Source organism: Crocuta crocuta, unplaced genomic scaffold (assembly GCF_008692635.1).
Source record: "Crocuta crocuta isolate KB4526 unplaced genomic scaffold, BGI_CrCroc_1.0 scaffold96, whole genome shotgun sequence".
Lineage (NCBI taxonomy): Eukaryota > Metazoa > Chordata > Mammalia > Carnivora > Hyaenidae > Crocuta > Crocuta crocuta.
In genome coordinates this window covers 7,278,131-7,297,725 of record NW_027531522.1, presented here as the reverse complement: position 1 = coordinate 7,297,725, position 19,595 = coordinate 7,278,131, and positions in this window count along the sequence as shown.

Below are 19,595 nucleotides of genomic sequence, written 5' to 3'. Positions count from 1 at the left end.
GTTCTAACAAATTTGCAAATTCTTTGTTCATAATGAAAAAATTTTAAAAAAACCCCATAAATGTATATCCAAGCCTATAGAGGATTGTTTTTCTCCAATAAAGTCAATTCAAAATCTATCATTCAACACCTATACTCTAAATGTCTTTGTAAACATTTAGAAAAATAAAAGGGCCCACCTTGTGAAAATGTCTCAGAGTTGATGTGGAGAACAAAGGAAAAGGAAATGCAGAAAAAATTAAATTTCCTTATAACTTGAGATAGTTGAGCCTCAATGCGCCCATCTGCCTCAATGTTAGAGGCAAAAATGTTAGAGGCAAAAAGCAACCTTAGCTTGACTGTAGCCTAGCCTCCAGGATCCTGTAACTCTTCTTTAACATATAAAAATCCCTTTGGAATTTTCCTTCTCTCCACCCTCTCCTACCCAGGATATGTGTCAACAATCATCCCCCAAGCATATGACCTACTGATATACATCTGAAGGGTCTCATGACTAAGGTTTTACTCGACAGTAGTAAATGACCCCTTAAGGTCCTGGAAACTTTCCTTCCAAATTCCTTAGAGACTTACACTATCCCTAACTCCCTCCTAACTTGAAAGTATATAATCAATCAGTCCTCACAACCCCAGTGCCTCCCTTTCCGCCCATGGGTGTGTCCCTGTGCTTTAATAAAATAACCTTTTGCACCGAAGATGTTTCAAGAATTCTTTCTAGACCATACACTCCCGAATCCCAACATTTCACATCAAAAGTCTTTTGTATACTGCACCAATATGGAATTTACTCAAGCAACACAAAACTACTTAAGGCTAATGTAGAATTATATTTTACTTGTTTTCTGTATAAAAAGTGTGCCTGTGTGCATGTGCACACAAACACACACACACACACACACACACACACTCACACAGAGGTTCCTTGAGTTGTCTTGTCAGCTGGCCCACACTTTTATCTAAAAGAAAAATGGAGTAATAATAGTGATGAAGTGAAGTGCAGGGGAAAAAAAATAAAAGGGTCCATTTACCAGAATTGCCCTTTCTAGGAATAAAAATAGCAGGAGGGAGTCAAATAGTTCTGAAGAGAAGCAGAATGGCAATTTATTTAATACCATGTTAAGATAAAGATTTAAAGTTTATATTGATTAGAAAGGACATAATTTTGGGCACCTGGGTGGCTCTGTCAGTTGAACATTTGACTTAGGCTCAGGTCATGATCTCACAGTTCATGGGTTCCAGCCCAGCGTGGGGCTGTGTGCTGACAGCTCAGAGTTTGACGCCTGCTTCAGATTCTGTGTCTCCTCTCTCTGCCCTTCCCCTGCTTACAGTCTCTCTGTCTCTCTCTCCAAAATAAACAACCATTACAAAAATATATTTAATAGAAAGGACATAATTTTTTCTCCATGTTTAATAAAATAAGTCCACTATTTACCTGGAAATTCATGGAGGAAACAAAATGGCTTCAGTGCAGAATTACCTTAAGATTGTTGAAAAAACAAAATGTTTCCAATTAAATTCGAAGAACTAATTGGCTTTATTCAGCTCCTTTCTACTTGCTAAAGCTCTGAGGAGCTGTACAAATGGAAGGCTTCTGTATAAAAGCTAGTAATGGAGGTGGAATAACAAAGTTATTAGCAGAAGAAAAGAAGGGCATGCATGAGTCTGTCATGCAGATTAACTTACTATTGCTGGTCAGGAGATCTCAGAGTGACTGTTTAAAGCTCACGTTCCTGAAGTTAAAGTTCCTTGCTGTCATAGGTGCAAGTGACTCCATTTTAGGTCTATGTTTTTCTTTCTTTCTTTCTTTGTAACAAGATCGAATCAATCAACGATATGTCCTAATTGTTTGCTGTCATACTGGGCATTAAGAAATACAAAAACAGGGGCGCCTGGGTGGCTTAGTCGGTTAAGTGTCTGACTTTCGCTTAGGTCATGATCTCTCAGTTCGTGGGTTCGAGCCGCGCGTCGGGCTCTGTGCTGACTGCCAGCTCAGAGCCTGGAGCCTGTTTCAGTCTGTGACTCCCTCTCTCTCTGACCCTCCCCTGCTCACGCTGTCTCTCTCTCTCCCTCTCTCTCTCCTAGAAATAAATAAAACATTAAAAAAAATAAAAAAAAAAAGAAATCCAAAAACAAGATGAATAATTTAGTTATGAGGATAAGAAATGATAAGGGACCATGGGGGCAGATATGACTAGGACCCATGGCGTTTCCTTGTGAGAGAAGCCCTATTCGGCTTGGCGGTAGGTAGAAAGTTCTAGAAGATGCCGCCGAAGAAAAGGCAGGTGTGGAAAGGAGTTTTAGGTGTGTACTTAGGACTTAGGATTAGGGTGGCCTAATGATACCCAAGTTCTTAGCATTTACTTTTGATCTGATTTATCTGAAAAGTTCAGCTCTAGAGATAAAGGTTGAATAATGGGGCAGGGCTCGATTTCTCTACTGATAAGGAAGATGGGCTGTTGTCCAATAATGTAATGGTGAAAAATGATCAGAACCTTGGTCCCTGATAGGGCAAGGGGAAAATGCTGAAACAGGGAAACTAGTGACATTAACAAAGATATGTTTCTGCATTGAAAAAACATTAAAGTATTTATGAAGGCCACTGTTTTATTGACTAATCAATCTATGTGTTGTGGTAAACCCTGAAGAGAGCATGAAAAGATGGCTTAAAACTTGTCAAAAATAGATTTCTTGTTTTTTTTTTTTTTTTTTTGAGAAAAATCCTTAGTGTCTCTGTCCTGCTACTAGAAGTTAGTAAAGACGTACTTCTTATTTGTCCTGTTGTGATATTTCCCCTTATTTCTTCCTCCTGAGTCTTCTGTCTTGAGTCTGGCTTCCTTTCATGTAAGAGCAGAAGTGCTTTATATAACAGAACCCTGTTCTTTGATTTCCTGAGGGAAGTCTTTATTTTAAAATGACTGTAACGCAGTGGATTCTGTTCTTTCTATATCTGGTGTATTTCTGGCCCTTTTCTTTTGAAACTCATACCAATTTTACTCTGTTTCCTTCTCCTATGCCTCATGGAAAAAACCCAGATGGCTAAAACTCAGTGCAGACTGGGACAGTAGGGGTAAACTACTTGAATAACAGGATACCTTTAATATTTCATGAACCCAGATGTTCCCATCTATCACTTGTGAAGTGGAGAATATGTTTTGGGCAAGTCCCTTGAACTCTGAGGGCATTGTTGTCTTCATTTGAGAAGATGGGATCACGTAACACTTTTGTAACTTAAAAAAAATTATTTTGAGGTATACTGGACATATAACATTTATAAGTTGAAGGGTACAATGTAATGATTTAATATTCATATATTTTGCAAAATGATCACCCCAATAAGCCTAGTTAACATGCATCATCATACACAGTTACAAAACTTTTTTTGGGTTGAAAACTTCTTACATCTATTCTCTTAGCCACTTGCAAATATGCAATACAGTATTATTAACTGTTCTCACTCTGCCATACATTATATCCCCATGAACAGTTGTTCTTTTTGATGAATTCCTTCTTCCCCCTTCTCTTTATTTTACTTTATTGACTTATTTATTTTTAAGAATTTTTTAATGTTTATTTATGTTAGAGGGAGAGAGAGTGAGAGAGAGAGAGCATGAGCAGAGAAGGGGCAGAGAGAGAGGGAGACACAGAATCCAAAGCAGGTTCCAGATCTGAACTGTCAGCACAGAGCCCAACGCAGGGCTTGAACCCACTAACCGTGAGACCATGACCTGAGCCAAAGTCGGATGCTTAACTGACTGAACCACCCAGGCGCCCCCATTTTTTAAAAATAGAGTGTTACATTGGTTTCAAGTGTACAACTTAATGATTTGACAAGTCTACACACTATGTTATGCCTACCACAAGTGTGGCTACTGTCTGTCACCATACAACACTATTATAATACCATTGACTCTATTTCTTATGCTGTACCTTGAATTCCTGTGACTTATCCATTCCATAACTGGAAGTCTGTGTCTCCTTCTCTCTTTCACTCATTTTGCCCATCTTCTCATTCTCTCCCCTCTAGCAAACAGCAGTTCTCTGTGTTTATAGTCTGATTCTTTTTGTTTGTTCATTTGTTTTGTTGTTTAGATTTCACATAGAAGTAAAATCATATGGTATTTATCTTTGATGCATTTCACTTAGGAATGACATAACTCTTTTTTTCTTAAGGTTTTTCTTTCTATATGTATTTTGAGGGAGGGGGGACAGAAGGAGAGGGAAAGAGAGAATCCCAAGCAGGTCCTGTCTTAGGGCTAGAATCCCTGAACCACGAGACCATGACCTGAGCCAAAATCAAGAGTCAGATGCTCAAAGGCTGAGCCACCCAGGTGCACCAGGAATGACATAGCTCTTAAAGTAATTTTACATTTCAGTCATTCCATCAGGACACAACGTGTCCTATTTAAAGGCCATACTGGGTTGTTACCTGTTTGGCACTTAAATTACCATGTTATGGCATAGTGCTCTACAAGTAGTAAGTACTCATTTATACAATGAATACATGGCATAGATTTTTATGGTGTTAGAAAATTAGAAAGTCATATGAAACATAGTGCCATCTTCAGACATTAATCATACCCCTGTTTATACCTGATATAGTTTCATAATCGTTCCTATTTATTCTCCTCAATACTAGCAATGCCTCAGTATGCCAAAATTTGAAAAAAAATGAGAAAAGTCTCCTTTTGACTCTGTTAATTTGATAGTAGATTTAACAAATAAAACTAATTATAGTTAAAAGAATTTTTACCGTATCTCTCAAATTTATCATTCGTCAGTAACCAGGAAAGGTAATATATAAAACCAACAGAGATTGTTCAAAGGGGTTATATGCTTGTGGAAATAGGAAATTTTAATAGAAACCATTTTGTAAACGTTATTTTGAGGATCATTAAATTGGAGACGGTAGGTTGAAAATGTGACCAAAATGGTCAATGAAAGGCCATTATGATAGCTTTCTGAATGAAAGCATTCAAGTACTTTATAATTTTAGCTCCTTTGAATGTTCAATCTCTTTGCGCCTGATCTCATTCATTTATATAGTGTTGATGACCAAAATTCTGACCTAAAAATCCTATACTTTAATTTTACTTCAACAAAGAAAGCTGTTTATTACTGATCCAGTTACATTTGTAGTTAGCAAAATGGCTCTAAAATTATGTGTTGAGTAATCAGATAGCTTCATGTTTTCATTAACTGAGGAAGAATGGCAAGCATCAGAACTATTGCCAAATATTAGTAATATCTTCTGTGTGAAAGGTTTTAAATATTTAGTTAAAATGTTCATAAGAGATTTTCTAAGTGTAAAGCACACCCTCTTAAGTAATTCCTTAAGTGTTAGCCTTAGTAATTCTACTTCTATGAATTTCTTTTTTTTAAAAGATGAAAAAAACCAGGCAAAATTAGATGGACAAAGATTTCTACCACATTATTGTTTCAAGATATGTAGTAGTAAGTACGACCTATCCCTGAAGATACAATGATAGGCAACAACAGGAAGAGAGAAGAACAAAGCACATTCATAACACAAAATCTATGAAAACCGGCATCTTTGTACAATTTTTATTTATAGGTGAAACATATTATTCATAATATTAAGTGGGAAAAGCAGAATAGATGAATGAATATATGATGTGACCTGTTCAACTTGCAGCTAGGACAGAAGATATTAATCAGAAGTAGAAAAAAATCTCAATGCTTGATGCTGGGGGATACGATTATAGGTCATTTTAATGTTACTTATAGATTATAAATAGATTTCATAGATTATAGATTTATAGATTGTATGGTTTTTATAGATTACATTGCTTCCATAATGATACTTTATTTTGATTTGACTATTTTTTACTAATATACTTCACATTTAAAAAATATTTTTAATGCTTTTTTTATTTTTGAGAGAGAGAGAGAGAGAGGGAGGATATGAGTTTGGGAGGGGCAGAAAGAGAGAGGAAGACATAGAACCTGAAGCAGGCTCCAGGCTCTGAGCCGTCAGCACAGAGCCCAATGCTGGGCTCAAACCCCTGAATGGCGAGATCACGACCTGAGCCAAAGTCAGATGCTCTACCGACTGAGCCAGGAGTCTCTCTCTGCACATTTTAGAGCACATTCAGATTTACAGAAAAGTTGTGCAGAAAATGTGGAGAATTCCCATATGCCTCCTCTCTTGTCTGCACACGCTTCCTCCTTCTATTAATGTGCTGCATTAGTAGGTATATATGCTACATTGAACCGGTATTGGTCCATTTTTTGTTAATCAATGTCCACAGTTTACATTAAGGTTACTCTTTGTGGTGCGGAGTTCAGTGGACTTTGAAAATGCACAGTGCCACCTGCTTGCCATTGCAGTATTATACAGAAGCTTCACTTAGCTAAATGTGCTCTGTGGTTTATGTAATCATTGCTGCCCCGCTCACCACCCCCATCCCTGAATTCCTAGAAGCCACTGAACTTTTTACTGTCTCTGTAGTTTGCCTTTTCCACATTGTCAGAGTTGGAATCATATCGTATATAGCCTTTTCAGACTGGCTTCTCAGCAATAAGGTGTTTAAGATTTCTCTGTGGGTTTTCTTTTTTTCTTTTTTTTTAAAAAAATGTTTTATTTATTTCTGAGAGAGAGAAAGAGACAGTGTGAGCAGGGGAGGGTCACAGAGAGAAGGAGGCACAGAATCTGAAACAGGCTCCAGGCTCTGAGCTAGCTGTCAGCCCAGAGCCCTACACAGGGCTCGAACCCACGAACTGTGAGATCATGACCTGGGCCGAGTCGGACATTCAACTGACTGAGCCACCCAGGCATCCCTCTCTGTGGTTTTTCATGACTGGACAGCTCAGTAATAATATTCCTTTGTATGGATGTACCATAGCTTATTTATCTATTCATAGTGATGCATGGCTTGGTTGTTTGCAATTTTTACACTTGATCTTAGCCAAAAGGCTGAGAAGTGATTGGTTGTTTCCAGTTTTTAATAGCTATGAATAAAGGTACTACTGACATTCATGTGCAGTTTTGTATAGGCATAAGTTTTCAACTCATTTGAAGAAATACCTAGGAATGCAGATGATGGATTACTTTTAATTTTAATGAAGTCCAACTTACCAAGTTTTTTCTTTTGTGAATCATGCTTTTATTATCTTCTCTAAATAGTCATTGACAAACCCAGGATCACCTAGTGGATTTGTAGTTTTCATTTACCATTTAGATGTATGATCCATTTGAGTTAGCTTTTGTGAAAGGCGTAACATCTCTTTCTAGATACGTTTTCTTGCATGTGTTATGTCCTGTTTTTTCAACACTATTTGTTGGAAAGACTTCCCTTTCTCCACTGAATTACCCTTGCTCCTTTGTCAAAGATCAGTTGACTCTATTTGCGTGGGGCAATTTCTGGGCTCTATTCTCTTCCATGACTCTATCTATTTTTTGGTCTATGTTACACTGTCATGATTACTGTAGCTTTACGTAAGTCTTAGTGTCTGGCAATGCCAGTCCTTCAACTTTGTCCTTTCCTTTAGTTTTGTTTCCATTCAAGCTCTTAGCACATTAATAGGCGTTCTTCAAATTCCTCATCTGACAGTTTCAAAATCTCTGCGTTATCTAACTCTGTTTCTGATGCTTGCTTAGTATCTTAGCCTGTGTTTCTTGCTTTAGCATGTGTGATAATACTTTGTTGAAAGGGAGACATGACGAACTGGGTAAAAGGAACTGAGGTAAACAGGCTTTCAGTTTGAGGGTTTATGTTTATCTGGCTAGAAGTTAGGCTGTGCTTACTCTTTGCTGTAGCTGTAAGTCTTAGAGGCTAAAATTCCCTTTGTTATCGTCTCCTGTGCTGTCCTTGGCTTTCCTCAGAAATTTCTTCTTAAATATATTTCTAGTTCTTTCCGCTGTAATCTGCTGCTATTATACAGGAGCTTGATTGATGTTTTGGTAAAGTTGAGAGGAGGAATCCCTATAATCCTATGATTGGGTCTCAGTGTTCTGGTGAGCCTGTATCTTTGGCTATAACTTTCACAAATGCTTCTCTGTCTTACGTATCCCTTCTATCTTCCTGGAGGAGGCAGAAAGGTGAGAGCTTCCTGGAGTTGGTAGGCTCTGGCGGAACCCATATTAGTCACAGTCAGGTAAAAATTGAGCTCTGGGGATATTTAAAAGTGGTGACTTTGCCTCCCCGTGCTGGAAACTTGTAGGGATTTTCCCCCCAATCTTCACCTTAAGAACTCAGAGGGACTCCTGGTAGCAAACTCATGAAGGTGTTGGGGGTTCAAGTAAGGCTGGGTTCCCTGGAATTTTTGTCTCTCAATATTGTCCATGCTCAGTTTGCAGCAATAAATTAATTACCCTTTACATTTTCCTTCCTGTATTAGCCCGACTATGGTCTCTGCTCCTGGTATGCTGTGATTCTCCGCGAGTGCCCATCACTCCAGTTTTTGGGGTGACTTTCTGTTGTACGACCTCAACTGAGGTTTAAATAAAGTCAATATTTGGATATTTTAAGAGGCTTTTGTAGAAGTGTTCCCAGTTTATAGTCGAATATTGCGTTCTCAATTTTCCTCAATTTTTTGAGGTATTTATATATAAATAAAGTCAATATTTGAACATTTTAAGAGGTTTTTATAGACGTGTTCCCAGTTTACAGTAGAATGTTGCTTTTTCAGTTTTTGTTCTAGGTACACTAGCTTGTTGAATATATAATAATAGAGTAGGTTTGTTTATGACACTTCAGCTCTAAATCGGAGACACTAAGACTTTTGGTGTCCACAGAAGCATATAGAGTTTAATATTTTGAAACATGTTGGGGAGAGATATGTGCATCCCCTTCAGTTCCTAAAAAGTTGCACATGATGTATATTCAGCTTTTAACTATTTGCTAAATTTTTGGAATATCTGCCATCCATTCAGGACGCTGCATGGAAAGCAGTGAGAACCACAGCTATGTTATCCATCATCTTAGAATTCACAGTGGAGTGGAGCCTGACCTTGATGACCTCCTCTCTATGGTTAGGAAGAGCTCCTTCTCTGTAGGGCTGAGGCAAAATTGGAAAGGGGATATTTTCACTAAATTCCTCCAACCTCCTTTCTCTCTGCACCTTTTTTCTCCTTATGATAGCATGATATCCATAAGACTGCAAGAAAACGAAGCAATATACAGTATTAACTTAGTAAAAAAATACGGACTAAATTCCTTTTCCCTTCTCATTTGCCACAACTTTGGGCAAAAGCCCTACTCGTGACTGAACCTAATTATCACTCTTCCCCTGGCCGGCAGTCAAGCTGATGAGTTTTGCTGTATAAAATCGAATACACTGAGATCAAAAATGGCTTCCTCGTGGATTAATTTAATTAGCAATTTTCAGTCCTCAGCTTACTTGACGTCTCGGCAGACATTTATGTAACTGCCTACTGCGACACGTTCAAAGCCGTCTTTTTTCTTGGGTTCTTCTGAAATCCACACATTTCTTTTTTCCCCTACTTTTCTGGCCACTCCTTGGCTTCCTTTATTGGCTCATCCTCCTTTGCCTATGACTATTCAAATAGGAAAATTCTTCCGCACTTTAAGTTCTCTTCTCTTTCCAGCCACTGTTTTCCTTACTCTACACCAGCAGTTTCCAGCAACAACATCTTGGTATGCTCCACGTCGAAATCACCTTTACCTATGTCACCTTTCCCTGCTTCTCATGGCCACCATACCCTTCAGTATGTAATAGCAGTATCCACACCATTGCTTTGATCAGAAGCCTGAACATCATTTTGATCAGCTCCTTTTTTACCTCTGGCATGAAAAAGTGTCACAGGCCCACATGGACATGTGTGCGTATGTGAGGAGGGCACTCTGGTCCTTTTAGGATGCCACACAAGACATCCTGAGAGGAAAAGGGACCACATCAGTTATATGTGACCAGCAGAGGAGATGTGTTTGTGTGTTTCACACACACGTGTGCACCAACAGAAGAAAGAGCCACCTGAGGACATCACCGCTTCAGAGGGCCCATGAGATTCAGTCTAAACATAGCCCTACAGACTTGCCTTTTCACCGAGTACCCTCTCTCCTGAGTAAAATGTCACGACGATTAGAAACAGCAACTCAAGTTGCGGGAGGAAGTAGATCCAGGAAAGAGAAAAGCTGACCATGGCAACTGTGCAGCTGGACCTAATGGAAACAGAGGTAAAACAAGAAAGTCCTCTTTATTATCCTCTTACAGAATCAGGTGCCAAGACTCTCCTGCTTCCGGTTATCTCACATAGTAAATATTTTAAGAGCGTTCGTACCCGCATGCGCCATGTTTTCATTCTAGTTGAAACCAGAAAGATCTCCATCTGTCTTCTCTGAGAATCTCTTTTTTTAAATAAGTGTTTTCATTTCATATAATTTTTCTTTTGAATTATTTAAAAAAGTTCTGTGCTACAGGTATATCGCTGTGAGGCTAAGAATTATGGTTTTTCAAATTAGAAGAAAGAAACTCAGTGGTGCTAAGAATAGAAACATTTTGGGTTTTGTTTATAGATTAGTGTTTTTGAGTGAACGCTTCTGTTACTTTAGGCTTTCCTATCTCATGCTCCTGACAATTTTGGAGAGAGAGAGAGAGAGAGAGTCTAAGACAAAAGACTTAGTTGTGTGTGTGTGTGTGTGTGTGTGTGTGTGTGTGTGTGTGTTTCCAATTATTTTTCAACACATTGAATGACATACATGTAGACATAGGAAGCAAATAGCTTTCATTTTTTTCTTTGACTTAGGTAGAATTGATTTCTTATTGCCTTTTCAGTTTTCTGTTGTTTCCTAAGAGAATAGATTTCCGTTCCTGAATATGTCTGACAAAGTATTTTTGAAGGAATTTTCTTTGAGCACTGTAAGATTGAGATGGTATAACAGTTGCATTTGTGTTCTGGCTACATTGCGTCTGTAAAATAAGAATAGTTTTTAGAATCTTTAGCTTCATAGACTCAGACTCATAAAGCCCAGAAAGAAAATCTCCACATTTCTGCCAGCCTTATAAGGACTTGACTTCCACCAGGACTAAATATTCAGTTATACTATTTTGTCCAAGGAGACTTCCACATTCACAGGAGACTGCTATATAGTCATGGCTGCTGTATGATTGATTGAGGCATTCCTTTTTCTGTTTAATTTGTCTTCCTGAATAAATGATTGCCAGTTTATAGGCAACTCTAATTTCGCAGCTGATGATTATATAGTTTGTGAATTTTTCATGTTCCTCCTGTTTCACTGTTTTTCTCTTGCATGTCTCTTGGTCCCTTTAGAAAAGGCTGACTATCAAAAATAATGACAGTTGAATCAAATTTATTGCTATTTTTTTTTTTACCTGTTGGAAGAAGAGAAGATTGCAGTAGACTACAGTGATTGCTATTGTTACTAGAAATATGAAGGTCATCCAGAGTTCTCAGTAAGTTTCTTACAGGGACCTAAACAGCTAATGTGTTATGATAAAGGTGATGTGGCATATATATATTTCTATTTTTCGTTACAATAGGTTAAAATTACATTTGCTCCTTTTATGAAATGTATGCGTATTCTGGCAAATTCTAAAGTTGAAAAATAAAATTATAATGACATTAGGTTATGAAAGTGAATTGCTTTCAACTACCCTTTAGGGAGGCATGAGTTTAGGAATGATATTGCCACCCCAGGCAACTACATTTCCTTGGTCCAGTGGATTTCCTGTGGCCACCTGGTCCTCATCCTGTCGTCTGACTCGAGCTCGAGTCACTTCCTTCTACTGATCTAGGGTTTGTTCTTTTTTTTTTTTTTTTTATAAACTGTCTAATCCCTGTGATCATTCTGGGTTGCCTACCCATTGCCATACTTCATTCATGGTGAGTCTGTAAGATATTCTGATTGCGTTCTGTGTTTCCCCCTGATAAGCCAAGATTTTGTTATCATCAATATTAGAATTCATAGAAAGATATATTTCCAAGTATTGATTCAAAGCCTGTTTCAATTGCAAGCAACAGAAACCAACCTGACAGCCTAAAAAAAAAAAGAAAGGAATTTATGAGAAGGGCAAAGGAAGTCATGGGTGGGAAGTTTGGAGAGCCAGACTTGGTAATGGATGGAGACTAGGACAGCTGTTGAGGTCTGGTAGCCACTATTTATTAGGCAAAGTAGGGTCATTCTGCTCTGGTCATTATTGCTGGAACAAATAAGCATTAGCTAGTTTTACCTTGATTAAAATTCCTCGCTAATATCAAACTAGGAAGAGGTGATTTTGCACAAGGAAATTAGCTTGTCATTATCAGAGAAGGTGGAATGACTGTAAATAGCCCAAACTCAGCAAATATCCAGTACAAAAATCTGTGTCTGGAAAATCATAATAGTTTTATGGTTTTTAAACTTCCTTCTGAACTGGGATTTTAGCACTCTGGACAGATGTCAGAATTTCTCTAGTATTATCGATTTTAAGATTACATGATTTTCTACTTTTTAAAAAAACTTTTACAAATTTGAAAGTAAAGAACTGAATTTAGCTGGGTGTAGTTGGTTTAAGAATATTTTTAAATAGTTATATTGTCTTTAATTAATTACTACCTTGAAACAAATATTCCAAGGAATATATTAATACAAAACAATAAATTAAGAGTTTTATTTTTAGAGCTCTATATCCTTCTCAGAAATAATACAGCTCTATCAACTGATACTAATTCAGAAGGTCTTTCTTTTGGTGCTATAAGACAATGTGATCAGAAAAATTGTTACAAATTAATAAGTGTATTATAGTCACATAGAAGAAAGTTAGAACATATACCTATTGAGAGTTACTTATTCAATGAATGAAAGTAAAAATAGGGTCATATTCTATACAAGAAAAATAATTTAGAAAAATTGGGTAATATATGTAACATTCAGACTACTTTTATTACTCAAAAGTTAATAACATCTTGTTTAATCAAAAAGTACAAGAATAACAACTAGATATGAACTAGAGCTTCAAAGTTAAAACGGAAAGAGAGAAAAAGCAAAACAAAGCACAAGAATAGAAACACAGCAGAAATAGCAAAGTGAAGGAAGGGCAAATGTCCACTTCTCACAACCCCATTAACAGACCATAATGGCTTCAACTTATTCTTTGTTCCTAACTTGGTAAGACATGCTTTCACTGTCTTGCGCCTATGTTCTGAGTAAGACATTCCAGGTCTTGAAGTTGCCTCTTGCTCCACTAGGACCCTAAATTCACAGCCACAAATTCTCTCTACTTTCTCAGTGTGATTCTGCTCTGTCTCAGCTTTCCATATTTCCTAACATTCCCCTGAATATAGTCCAAAATTGCCTTTTTCTCTGGCCTGCTGCCAACATTACAAGTCTCTACCTCCCGCCTTCATTCCATCAACAAAACTACTCATGGGAAATTCACTTGTTAATTATCTTCCACCTGACTTCTAAGGTTGTCATCATCAGTCAATTTGTTAAATATTCATTAAGTTCAGAATGAAGGATCAAGGTCTCTAGCTCATAGCTCCACTCCACAATTTCCCAGTATTTGCTGACCTCCAACATATTTCACATGAGAGCTGCCAACTAGTTAAGCTTATTTAACTTCTTATTACATTTCTGAAATTAAACCAAGGCCTTGATCTTGTCACCCAGAGCTTGAACTCCTGTTTCTCTCAGAAATGCATCAACTCTTTGAGGACCCCTGGCTACATGAGTTTATTGAGTTGGTTTTTTTTTTTTTTTTTTTTTTCTCCACACCATTGAGCCAGGTATCATCTGGGGCAGGGATGGAGGCAAGGATTAAGAGATAATATCTAAAATTGAAAAGGAAGAAGCATTCTGCTCTGAGCTGCTCATGGCTGTACTGAAATAAAAAAAAAAAATGCTACAAATCTTCAGCATGAATCCTTCGCTTTAGGTACCACAAGAATATCACAAATGTTGTAAGATGGTATTATTTGGTATAAGTGTAGACTATTTCCTCTGAGAAGCCTGTTTTAATATAAAAAAATCTAAAATGTAATATGATATTTAAATAAGGACAATTTGAATTAGGATTAAAGTGGAATCAGGGCCAGGAACTTGGGTGAGCCCTCAGTTCTGGTGGTGTGCTCATAGATCATCTGCAAATAACTGCTGGCAAGGGAAGTTTGCTAAAACACCTTCCACTAATTCCCCTCATAGTAGTTTACTATATTTCTAATTTACCTTAAGAGCTCCATGCTCAAGCTAGGAGGCCCACTTCTTAGGACTTAACTCATTAATTGTCTGATTGGTTGAATATTATTTTCCTTTTTGAGATGCTCATTTCTTAAAGTACGAAATATTAAAATTAGTAACATTTAACTTTATTTTCTAATTTTATCATGATCGATTTCTGCCACAGGAGTTGAGACTCCCATTTTTATAATCTAACCTTGACAGGGAATGCCAGATCCTATTGGGAGGATCCTTTGTTTTTGAGGCAAAGATGTTGGTCTGTATCTCTATGGGGTCTGGTGAAGCTTGCAGAATTTCCCACCTTGTGGTTTTGCCTGATTCTGTATTATTGATTGATTGATTGCCACTGTTGGCAAGGGCTGTTGTGTTGGTATTTGCGTGTTAAATGGCCACACCTCCGGTTCTAGTGCTCTTGACCTATTTCCCTCCCTCCTTTCTTCCCTTTTAATTTTCCCTCCTTCCACAAATATTTGTGGAGCACATGTCATTTGTGTGTGACTACGTGGTAAGATATGGTGGTGAGCAAGATAGAAAAAGCCCCTCCTTGAAGAACTCTTTATCTAATGAGAAAGATACATAATACATAAAACTATGCCAATAAATAAGCAGTAATAAACTAGAAAGAAAAACTGTTAAGTGCTTAAAAGTCAAAGTATTGGTGGACTTTAATCTCACCATGTGCACAGTGGTCATCTTTTAGTGCCGAAATAGGCCAGGCTTCTGTGGTTCTTTGAGTCTTCACATGGGCTCTTTAATCTATTGTCCTATAGAACTCAGCTTAAAATCATTGTTATTCAGAACATGAAGACATTCAGAACAGATAAGTTACCCCATGTATAGGCTTTCACACTATCCTGATTCTCCCCATCAGCATTTATTTAAGTAGCATTAATCATTTACTGGTATAATTAAGTTTAATGTTCCATTCTTCCATTGGCCTGCGCTCTATCCCTCTCCTTCGTATATGTCCCTGCTGCCTAGAAAGAAAACATGGTAGTTATTTGATAAATGTTTTTGCTCAAGAAGAGATATTAGACTATGGTGACTGTGTTCTTTCTCCAAGATATGAAATAAAATGAAGAATTTAATGAATTGTTGTGGTTGTTTCTTTTCTTTTATATAAATAGTCAGGTGATGTGAGGGTAATCCCTTGAGCATGGACTCCAACTTCAGGAAAGGGGATACTTATTAATCTATGCCATTGGGGGGTGTTTGGGTAGCTCAGTCGGTTAAACGTCCAACTCTTGATTTTGGCTCAAGTCATAGTCCCATGGGTTCATGAGTTCCAGCCCCGTGTAGGGCTCTGAGATGACAGCTCAGAGCCTGCTTGGGATTTTCTCCCTTCTCTCTCTGATTCTCCTCACCCCTTCTCAAAATAAACAAACATTAAACAAACAAACAAAAAACTTATGCCATTGGGTAATTTGAATATTCTTGCCATGGTGGTAGATTCAGAATTTGGAAGTTTCAGCTGGTTACCTTATGACACTCTCTTGGCCAGGGGTTGGAATGGGGTTGTGATCTACTTTGAAACCATAACCTTTAAAGACAGGCTTTACTGGAGGCTTCAAGGACTGAATCTTTCTCTTTCTGTGTCTGTTGTAGAATACAAATACAAGCGTGGGAGGCCAAGGCTGAGACACACTGAGGGGAAGGCTGAGGAAATACCACAAGAAGAATAGGCTGAACCTAACTTCTGCCCACCTCTGCTTTTTTCAATTACCTGGGAAAATAAATGGCTTTTACTGCTTATGTCAGATTGAGTTGATTATTTTTACTCTTTATAAGGATCTAAGCCTTATCTCCCATTTTATTGGTGAGATCTCTCTGTCTCTGTCTGTGTCTCTTTTTCTGCCTTTCCTGGGAAATCTCCACTATTAAACAGGCAGAGAGGCAATATTATATACTGGAAAAAAAAAGATTTATAATTAAGAAATATTTACATTTAAACAACAAAAATTTTTAGAATAATATCATTTCTAACCTAGTATTATGATCAAGTCGAGTTTAATGTTTCCCCAGAGCAAAGACGTCTGTTAATTATGTGATTTTATGTGCTTATTTTTGAGATATTTTTTTCATAGTTGTAAAATACACATAAAACTTACCATTTTAACTATATTAATTGTACACCTATAGTTTACCCTTATACAGCTAGAAAGTGGAAGAGCCAAGATTCATACCCAAGTTCCTACAGGCATGTAAGCTGTTTATAATTTTTTCTTGTTCTTTATTTTTTAACAGTTATGTGTTTATTTGGAGAGAGAAAGAGATGGCATGAGCATGAACAGGGGAAAGGTTTAATCTCAGGAATCCTGAGATCATGACTTGAACCGAAATCAAGAGCCAGTTTCTTAATGGACTGAGCCATCCCAGGTGCCCCTATAATTATTTTTCTAATTATGAATATTTCTAAGAAGAATGTTTTGGTCATGAGACTTTTCACATATAAGATTATTAGGATTTATCTAAGAGGTAAATTTAGTGGATGAAAGGATAAGAAAATTTTTTTAAATATCTTTTATTTTATTTATTTTTGAGAGAGAGAGAGAGAGACAGCATGAGCAGGGGAGGGTCAGAGAGAGAGGGAGACACAGAATCTGAAGCAGGCTCCAGACTCTGAGCTGGCTGTCAGCACAGAGCCTGATGTGGAGCTTGAACCCACGAACCGTGAGATCATGACCTGAGCTGAAGTCGGACGCTTAACCGACTGAGCCACCCAGGCGCCCCTAAATATCTTTTGATAGCTAGTGTCAAATTGTTTTTCAAAAGGACTATACAAATTTATGCCACTCACTATTCTGTACGGTCACTTGTTCCATTTTCTTGGAATGGAACAAGCCCTGTTTGAAGTCTCCCTAGTCTAGGTAGCTTCTTATTCTGCCTTCTTTTTTTTTTTTTCATTAGAAATGGATTTTATTTCTTTTTTTTTTGTACAAGTAGTTTATTGTCAAATTAGTTTCCACATAACACCCAGTGCTCATCCCCACAAGTGCTCTTCTCCATGCCCACCTCCCCCTCCCCCCCCACATCCATCAGTCCTCAGTTTTTGTCAGTATTCAAGAGTCTCTCATGGCTTGCCTCTTAATCTTCCTCTAAGTATAAAAACTATGCAATTGGGTGAATGGGCTTTTATTTCTTTCATGCTATTAGTTTGGAATTGTTTATGAGAAACTAAATAGACTCTGAATAAACATAAATGTTTCTTTTACACAACATTAGGTGGGCCATGCAATAATCTCTAGGTCATATTCAGAAAGGTCTTGTTTCCCTATCAAAACATATTTTTCCTACTGAGCAGTCCAAGTATTGCCTTCCTCCCTGTCTGATCTGTAATTTCAATTGGAAGAGTTGAAATAGCAGAGGTAGGAGTCATTACTAAAATCCTGTTAAATTAGTTTATCTCATTGGTTAATTCTCCTTGAAATGGAGAGGTGAATAGAGAGAATTTACCCTGAAGGGATGAATGTTAAATGTATTTGAATGCAGATTTTCAGCCCCTAATCCTGAAACTCTGGGAGTCATCCAAAAGGGCGGTGTATGCATGGTGTGGCCAAGTGCAGGTGAAGGATGACCTTGTGGAATGCCAGGAGTTAGGTCAGAGGACAGCCACCTGCTGAGCATCATTTCCCGGACAACACTGTATTACCTTGCAAAAACTATTGTAAGCATTCAGTCATTAGATTTTCAGACTGTATTATCTTTTCTTTATTTTATTAAATCATTCTATATTCTTCCTCTTGGCAATGCAAAATATTTATTTTCATCCGATGGGTTCAATTAGTAGGCTTTGTAAGATCCTTACGGTTCCACTACCCTCTTTCAATGGTTAGTTTTCAAGATAACTATCCCTATAGATTCATAAGTATTCTCGATATTCTTCCTTGAGTATTTCCCATTTTGTGTTTTACATTTATTGTGTGCTTACTGTGTGCAAAGCAGTTCCAGGACCCAGTGCTGGTTTAAAAAATGTATCCATCCCGTTCCAGAAGTATATCCTATGGACATAATTTGAAATAAAATAAAATCTATGTGCATGAAGTGTTTGGTTGCAAAATCATTTGTAATATAAAAGTTTTGAAAAGGCTAAATTAGAGACAAAGGGAAATGATTATATAAATTGTTAAATCAACTTGATGGAATATTTAAAGGCACTATAGTAACCTGGCAACATAAAATTATATGTCAGGTGTTATGATAACTATAAAACTGTGTGAATATAGATGAGAATATTCAAAGGAAGACAGAAAAAAAAAAGTGCACCATGTTAGATTGGTAGCACTAAAGGTTATCACTGTGTATTCTCAATCGTTTTAATGTTGAATTGTTATACAGTTTTAAGAAATTAAAGATACAATCTGTTGAGATGTGGCCTTAATTCTCGTGGAGCATGGTTTGTCATTTAATTGCAGGAAGATAATATACTTGTACATGGAAAGATCACTATGCTCTAAAGCTTTGTGTGGTTAAGATAAATGAATACCATGAACAGTAAGAATTTTAGTTGTAGCATTTTTCTTCGGTGTTGGCATTTCCGTCTCGTGAGATGCTGGGGAGATGGTCAGCTCAGATTCCATCAGATACAAGAAACATTACATCAAGAATGGCATCCCTCGTATGTTACTCCTTCATTTCCAGTCCATTTAGTTTCCATCTACAAATCCATTTGGTGCCTCTGTTACACAGTGAATGATTTTTCAATTTAAACCATCCTCATTGATATTTTTACTTAGTTTTGTTTTATCATAAAAAGGAATACTCTTTAGGATAAGATTTAATGTTCATTGCTAATTAATTTTTTAAAAATTCCACCTATAACTTGTGAAGTTTACATTTTCATAGGGAAATGGGGACATTATAGTTCAGCTCATCTGATGTTTGAAAAGTTGTGAGTAAAATATTAGTAAAATATTCCTGAGAAAGTATGATTATAATCACATCAGAGAGGGATTAATTTAAAGTCTGCCCTTGATACAAAGGTGGGTGTCTCATGACTGTATGGTTAGACCAGAAGGCTGATGGATCAAGATCGTAGCCCGTTTCCATGTGACCAAGTTAGTTTTGGAAATGTGCTTGTAGCCTGTACTCTGCCCATGTTTTGAGGGCCTTACCAATGCTACAGATTGAACTGTGCTCCCCACATTTCACATGTTGAGGCTATAACCCCCAATAATATTTGGACATAAGACCTTTGGGAGGTAACTTAAAATTTTTTTTTAATGTTTTTCTTTATTTCTGAGAGAGAGAGACAGTGTGAGCAGCGGAGGGTCAGAGAGAGAGGGAGACACAGAATCTGAAACAGGCCTCAGGCTCTGAGCTGTCGGCACTGAGCCCGATGCGGGGCTCGAACCCACGAACTGTGAGATAATGAGCTGAGCTGAAGTCGGCTGCTTTAACCGACTGAGCCACCCAGATGCCCCTCGGAGGTAATTTTAGGTAA